Here is a 7466-nt window from a genome sequence, read left to right on the forward strand (position 1 = left end):
GCTCATGGTGACGGCGCCAGCACGGAGCAGGGCCCGAAACTGCCGCTCCAGATGGGCCGGCTAAGCTGCCCGGGAGGCTACAGCCCCCCTTTTCTGTTTCTTTTACGTTTTATGTTTTATGTTTTATTTTTTGTTTATATTTTCAAATATTCTGAATATATTACAAGTATATAAAAATGTTAAATATGTATAGAAAAAATGAGACCATGTATTAAAAAAATATGAAACTTTTTGATCATGTATATGAAAATGTTAGTCAAGCATTTATAAAATATTGAACAAGTATTTAAAAAACTATTGATAAAAACTTTGGAAAATGTTAAATGCATGTAAAAAATGTGGACCATGTATTAAAAAAATGTTAAACTTGTATTGAAATTTTTTTAATCGAGAATTAAAAAAATGTTAAATGTGTATAGAAAAAAATTGACCATTTAATAATTTTTTTAATCTTGTATTTTTAAAAATGTTACATGTGTATTAGAACAATGTTCTTGACGTATACAAAAAATACAAAATGAAAACCAAAAGAGAAATAAAAAATAAAAAATGAAATCAACGACAAAAATTATGAAAAATAAAAACCAAAGAAGCAAATGTAAAAACAATTTAAAAACTATGAAAACCAATAAAGAAACAAAGAAAAACAAAAATATGGAAAACAAACAAAGAAAACAAAAAACTAAAGAAAAAGGAGAAGGAAAGAAAAACGGATAAAAATAATGAAAGAAACAAAGAGAAACCAAAAGAAAAAACAAGAAAAAAAAAATCAAAGTATAATGACCAAAAAACCCGGATAAGAAATAAGAAAACCAACCAAAAAACAAAAAGAAAAAGGAAAAAGGAAAAAATGGAGAAAACAGAAAAAACCCGGGTGTTTTCCCTCAAGTTTGTCGCGTCTCCTATCTTAATGTGAACTAGACTCTGACACATTTGCTAGAAGCACCAGCTAGCACCGTAGCCACCTGGGATCGATCCTAGGCCAGCCCGTTACTGCGGAGGCTTCAGCGAAAGGTTCTTTCATCTTGCTTAATGCAAGACATAGCTCTCATGCATCGGGGCGGTGGGAAGTTTGCCTTTGGCAGTTCGGCTACGTACGCGGCTGCGTTTGTATTTTGCTTGCAGCAGCCAGTTGGAGTGCTACAAATATGCAAATGTTGAGCCAAAATATGTGGCTGCCCAATTTTTTTTGCATCACTTTATGCATATACATCCTCTCCTTGAGCATGTTTTTGGGTCTAAATGCCCTATGGAATTGTTTGTGTGGCATCAGCCCTATTTTACAACATATGTTGGACATGTTCTTAGAGCATCTACAGGCGTGCGCCTCAAACCGGTCTCAAACACTCGGATGGGCGGACCGGTCACTAGCCAGTAAAAAAATTGTCCCACCCAGGCGTCTCAAACCGGCCTCCAACGTCTGGGTTGTCTGGCACCCCTCATACCCAGCCCGAATGTAGGACGAATATGAGGCGGGCGCATCCGCCATGTCAGCCCAACCCACCTCTGACCCCCTTCGTCCCCACAAAACCCCACCCAGAGTAAACCCTAAACTCCACTTCACTTCGCTCCGCCCCGTCTCTTCTCCTTCCTTTCTCCAATCTGGTCCAATCCTATCTCCATCCACCATGTCGAGCACCAGCAGCCACTCAATGACTGGGAAGCTTTCCTCCGCGAGGCGGCCATCGCCGAGGATGAGCTAGCCCTCCGCATCGCGCTACAACGGTCGTGGGTGGACATGGGCGGCAGTTCCGGATCTGTTCCTTCGCATGTTGATGACCTGCAAGTGAGCAGGGCTGTTGTAGCACTTTTGTGATCAGTAGAGTTTCAAACCCGCAGGGAGCGGAAAGGAAGCCATCACAAATCCAGCAACTATGCTATCACTTAACGCAGTTACATACACACCCAAAACGGAGTTTGGAAATAGTCTACTCTATAAGTTGTTAGGGAAACTGGATAAAAGGGGTGTTTAATACACTACGAATAAGAAGGTAAAAACAAGAATAAAAATATACTAAGTTAGTAGGACGGTGCTTGAGCAGTAAAGTGTTCTCGAGAGTTCCGAAGCTATTACCACAAATATGACCCACGCAAGTAGTGCGGAGCAAGTACCCTCTATTGTATCATCTATCCATCCTTCATATGCACAAGTAGGCGGTTTCTGGTACAGAACATGCTCTACTCAAATGTAGACTTCATGCCACATACGTCACTAACCATAGCTTCCCCATGTCGGTTATCACATACGGTCAATTAAGGGTTTCCCCGTGGACGCAGTCAGATATGGGTTTACCTGTACTCCCTATCAATTGCAAAGACTATAAATTGAAGATTTTACCATCACCTCAAATTACCTCAACATCCTAACCCGTACAACGACAATAGTTCCTCCATGGGCAATCATGGTGATAATGCGAGCGAGGCCTCCTTTCAACACTCGTTAAGAATGCTAACTTGAACATGAACATAAACATAAACATATTAGATCACGCGGAAATAATCATTCTACTCATTAAAGAGTTCATCTGTATCCCCGTGAACAAATACAACTACTCAGACATAAGGGAGAGGGTCAAGTTACAAGCCGGCATCGAGCCGGTGAAGGGAGATGGTGATGGCGGCATCGGCGATGGTTGTGATGATGGCGGCGCCGCCGACACGGCACCGGTGCTCGTAGTGGTGGAACCTCCTCTTCTTCCCTTGATCTTGTCCCTCTTCTATGGTGATGGATGGAGCATCAATTGAGATGAACTTGGATGTGTTTTTGATGAATAAGATGATGGAGATGAGAAGGCGGAGGCTAGGGTATGAAGGTATATATATAGGACGCCTCCTCGGTCTGCTTCGTTGATGGGATGCATCCAAGGGCACTAGATGAGCCTTATCCTCTCCCCAACCCTTATTGACCAAGGATATCATGGGAACAAATGGGGATGAAATCAGTGAAGAATCACGTTTGAAAGGGCAACTTTTAGAACTGTTTGCACGTCATACGACCATAAATACGGTGTTTTGGCCGCCATTTCTTCATAGGGGCTATAATTTTGACGTTTTGGGCTCGTTGGATTCGCAAGAGCAACGCCTCGATTTCTGGTCTTAGATATTGATTTGGAGCACTTTGGAAAAATCACTTTTTCCGCCCTCTGAAACACAAGTTTGGTACTGTAAGTCCTTCGTATTGAACCGTCCCTTGGTCCTTTCATCGTTCTTGGTACTAGGATGCTCCAAACCACCTATATACACAAGAAAAATAATAAAAATAAATAAATAACTAAATGTGTGATGCTCACAAAGAAAACTATAAAAACAGGTAATCAAGCATAATGGACAACTATTTGGTTCGATGGGACATAATATATAGAGAGATGATAATCCCCAAGTGCAAGGAATCATCGTAGAACTTTATAGAGATGGAAGTGGTAAGTATGGAGTGTCGAACCCACAACGAGCTAAATGTAAGATCAATATTCTCAGGTGCTATGTGCCACTGATGCAACCCTACGTACACCAAGCGTTTGCTTTTATCTAGAAACGAGAAATAAAACTACAAAGTGGGTATAAAGGGATAGCTTTGAATATCATAAACATAAAAGTAGGTGATGCCTAAGTAAAGATAGAATATATTAGAATATAATACAAATAGCGAGTGTGGAATAATTGTGGTATGGTGTGCGGAATTGTCCCTAGGCAATTGGCTAAGTTATTAGACCAGTGACAAGTTTTCATGTGGGAGAGGCCTCTGCTAGCATGTCATCCCTTACTTGGAATTCTATGCACTTATGTTTGGAACTATTAGCAAGCATCCGCAAGTACTAACAAGTTTATTAAGGTAAAACCCAACCATATCATTAATATATTGGTCCCCCTCCAAGCTTGTATGTATCCATCTTCATGTAGGGGATTAAAGCGGATTGCGAGAGAGTGGTCCACTTAAAAGATTTGAGGAAGGAGACGAAGATAACGACGTTGATGAAGACGATCACCGCAGTGATGATTCCCTCAGCAGCACTCTGGTGCCACCGGAAGAGAATAGAAGAGAGGATCCACTCCGGCTTGCTCCTCCATGGCCTCCCCCTAGATGGGGAGAGGTTCTCCCCTCTGGTACTTGGCCTCCATGGCGCCTGGAGGGGCAAGAGCCCCTCCGAGATTGGATCTCTCTGTTTCACGTTTGTTGCTGTCCTTTCACCATTTCTTTTATAGCCGAAGATCCGTAACTCTGACCGGGATGAAAATTTTAGGGGATTTTTCTCCGGAAATTGGCTTTCTTGCCGCTAAAGAAGGGCTCTGCTACTTGTGATAGTGTTCGGACTCCCCAAAGAGGAAGGGTGATGTAGTATAGTAGCAGATAGTATTTCCCACAGTTAAGAACCAAGATTTATCAAACCAATAGGAGATGGCGGATACATCTCCAACGTATCTATAATTTCTAAAGTATTCATGCTGTTATATTATCATTCTTGGATGTTTGACAATCATTTTATAGCAACTTTATACCATTTTTTGGGACTAACCTATTGACATAGTGCCAAGTGCCAGTTGTTGTTTCTTGCTTGTTTTTTACATCGTAGAAAATCAATATCAAACGGAGTCCAAATGCAGCGAAACTTTTTGTGGAATTTTTATGGACCAGAAGACATCCAATGGGTCAGAGCAGCCCCTGGGGGGACCCAAGATCAGAAGTTCCGCCCTATAAATCGTCAAATATTCCAATAACCCTCGCGGAGACCCAAGATCAGAAGTTCCGCCGCCGCAAGCCTCTGTAGCCACGAGAAACCAATCTAGACCCTGTTCTGGCACCCTGCTAGAGGGGGGAATCATCACCGGTGGCCATCTTCATCATCCTAGCAGCTACCATGATGAGGAGGGAGTAGTCCACCCTCGGGGCTGAGGGTTTGTACCAGTAGCTATGTGTTTAATCTCTCTCTCTCTCTCTCTCTCTCGTGCTCTTGAGATGTCATGATCTTGCTGTATCACAGGCTTTATTAATATAGTCGGATCATATGATGTTTTCCCCTCTCTATCTTGTGATGAATTGAGTTTTCCCTTTGAGATTTCGTTTTATCGGATTGAATACTTTTATGGATTTGAGAACACTTGATGTATGTCTTGCTATGAATACCCGTGGTGACAATGGGGTATCGTATTGATTCACTTGATATATGTTTTGGCACTCAACTCGTGGATTCCCGAGGTGACATTGGGGTAATCTATGCATAGGGGTTGATGCATGTTCTTGTCTTTGTTTCTCCAGTAGAAATCTTGGGGCACTCTTTGAGGTTCTTTGAGTTAGATTGAGTATTATGAATCTGAATTTGCTTTGGTGTTATTTTAGTACAAACTCTAGGATAGATCAAACAGAAAGAATAGCTTCGTGTTATTTTAGTATGAACTCTTGAATAGATCGAACGGAAAGAATAGCTTTGAGGTGGTTTCGTATCCTACAAACAATTTTGACTTATGTTCTCCAGTAGATAGTAACTTTGGAGTGATTCTTCATTGCACATTGAGGGATGGTTATATGATCCAATTATATTAGCATTGTTGAGAGACTGCACTAGCGAAAGTACGGACCCTAGGCCTCATTTTCAAGCATTGCAATACCGTTTGTGCTCCGTTTTATCAATTGCTACCTTGCTATTTTTTATTGTTCCTATTACAAAAATCAATATCTACTATCCATATTACACTTGTATCACCATCTCTTCGCCGAACTAGTGCACCTATACAAATTACCATTGTATTCGGTGTGTTGGGGACACAAGATACTTTTTATTATTTGGTTGCAGGGTTGTTTGAGAGAGACTATCTTCATCCTACGCCTCCCACGGATTGATAAACCTTAGGTCATCCACTAGAGGGAAATTTGCTACTGTCCTACAAAACTCTGCGCTTGGAGGCCCAACACGAGTCTACAAGAACAAGTAGTGTAGTAGACATCAAGCTCTTTTCTGGCGCCGTTGCCGGGGAGGTGAGTGCTTGAAGGTATATCTTTAGATCTTGCAATCGAATCTTTTAGTTTCTTGTTTTATCACTAATGGGTTTATAAAAAGAAAACTACAAGAAAATGGAATGGAGGTTGCATCATATTGTTCATCTTTATAATGTCTTTCGTGAAAATGATGGAAAGGAAAATTGTGCGCAATTGATAGAAGAAGAATTCAATAGAATGTTTGGCATAGATGATGAGCATGATTGCAATGTTGTTAGTATGAATTCTTTGAATATCCATGATTCTAGTGATATGCAAAGCCATAAGCTTGGGGATGCTATGTTTGATGAAGATGATATTTTTATTCCCCCAAGTTTTGATGTGCGAATTTGTTATAATGGTAGCATGCCTCCTATTTATGATGATTACAATGATGAATGTAGGTTTGGAAGAATGTCAACTCTAGGTAATGATCCCAATATTTTTGAGGGTGTTGAATCTTTTCACAATATTGATGAAAGTGGATTTGGAGAGGTCATGACTTTATTTACTGATGAATCCACTATTTTGGAAGAGGTTTCAATTGACTATGAGAACAAAGTTGCTATCTATGATGATTATGGTGATGACATGTATGCTATAAATAATAATGATAACCGTGAAACTTGTCATCGTAATTTTAATTCTCAATATGATCATGCCAATCAAGTATCACATGATAGTTATTTTGCTGAGTTTGTTCCCACTATTATGAATGATAATATATTTGCTTATGTGGGGAGTAACAAAATTTCTATGCTTATGTATCATGAAAGGAATGCTTTATGCGATGGATATATTGTTGAAAATTCATTCATGATGCTACTGAAAATTATTATGAGGTAGGAACTTATGCTTGTAGGAATTGCAATAATATCAAGTTTCCTCTCTTTGTGTTGAAATTTTTGAAGTCATGCTTATTTTGCCTTCCTATGCTAATTGATTCTTGCTACCATAAATTATTTTCTCATAAAATCCCTATGCATAGGAAGTGGGTTAGGATTAAATGTTCTAGTCATGTGTTTCATGATGCTTTTGTTATGTTTCAATTCCTTACTTTTATGTGAGCATCATTGAAATCATCATGCCTAGCTAAAAGGCATTAAAGAAAAGTGCTTGTTGGGAGACAACCCAATACTTATACCTACTGTTTTTATGTGTTTACATGATTATGCTACTGTAGTAATCATGTTTTATTGCTTTTGTTTCAAAAAAGTGCCAAGTAAAGCCTTTGGGATAGTGTGGATGATAGTTGACTTGAATCTGTGCAAAAACAGAAACTTTTGCGCTCAGTCCAGGAATTTTGAAAATTCAATGGAACGTGCTTTTGATCTGAATTTTTTACAGGTGATAGATATACAAATTCTCTACGTTGTCCTAAGTTTTCAGAATTTTTGGAGTAGCAGAAGTATGGTTGGAGTATAGATTACTACAGACTATTCTGTTTTTGTCAGATTCTGTTTTTAATGCATAGTTTGCTTGTTTTCTAGTTTCTAAG

Source organism: Aegilops tauschii, chromosome 3 (genome assembly GCF_002575655.3).
Source record: "Aegilops tauschii subsp. strangulata cultivar AL8/78 chromosome 3, Aet v6.0, whole genome shotgun sequence".
NCBI classification, from domain to species: domain Eukaryota; kingdom Viridiplantae; phylum Streptophyta; class Magnoliopsida; order Poales; family Poaceae; genus Aegilops; species Aegilops tauschii.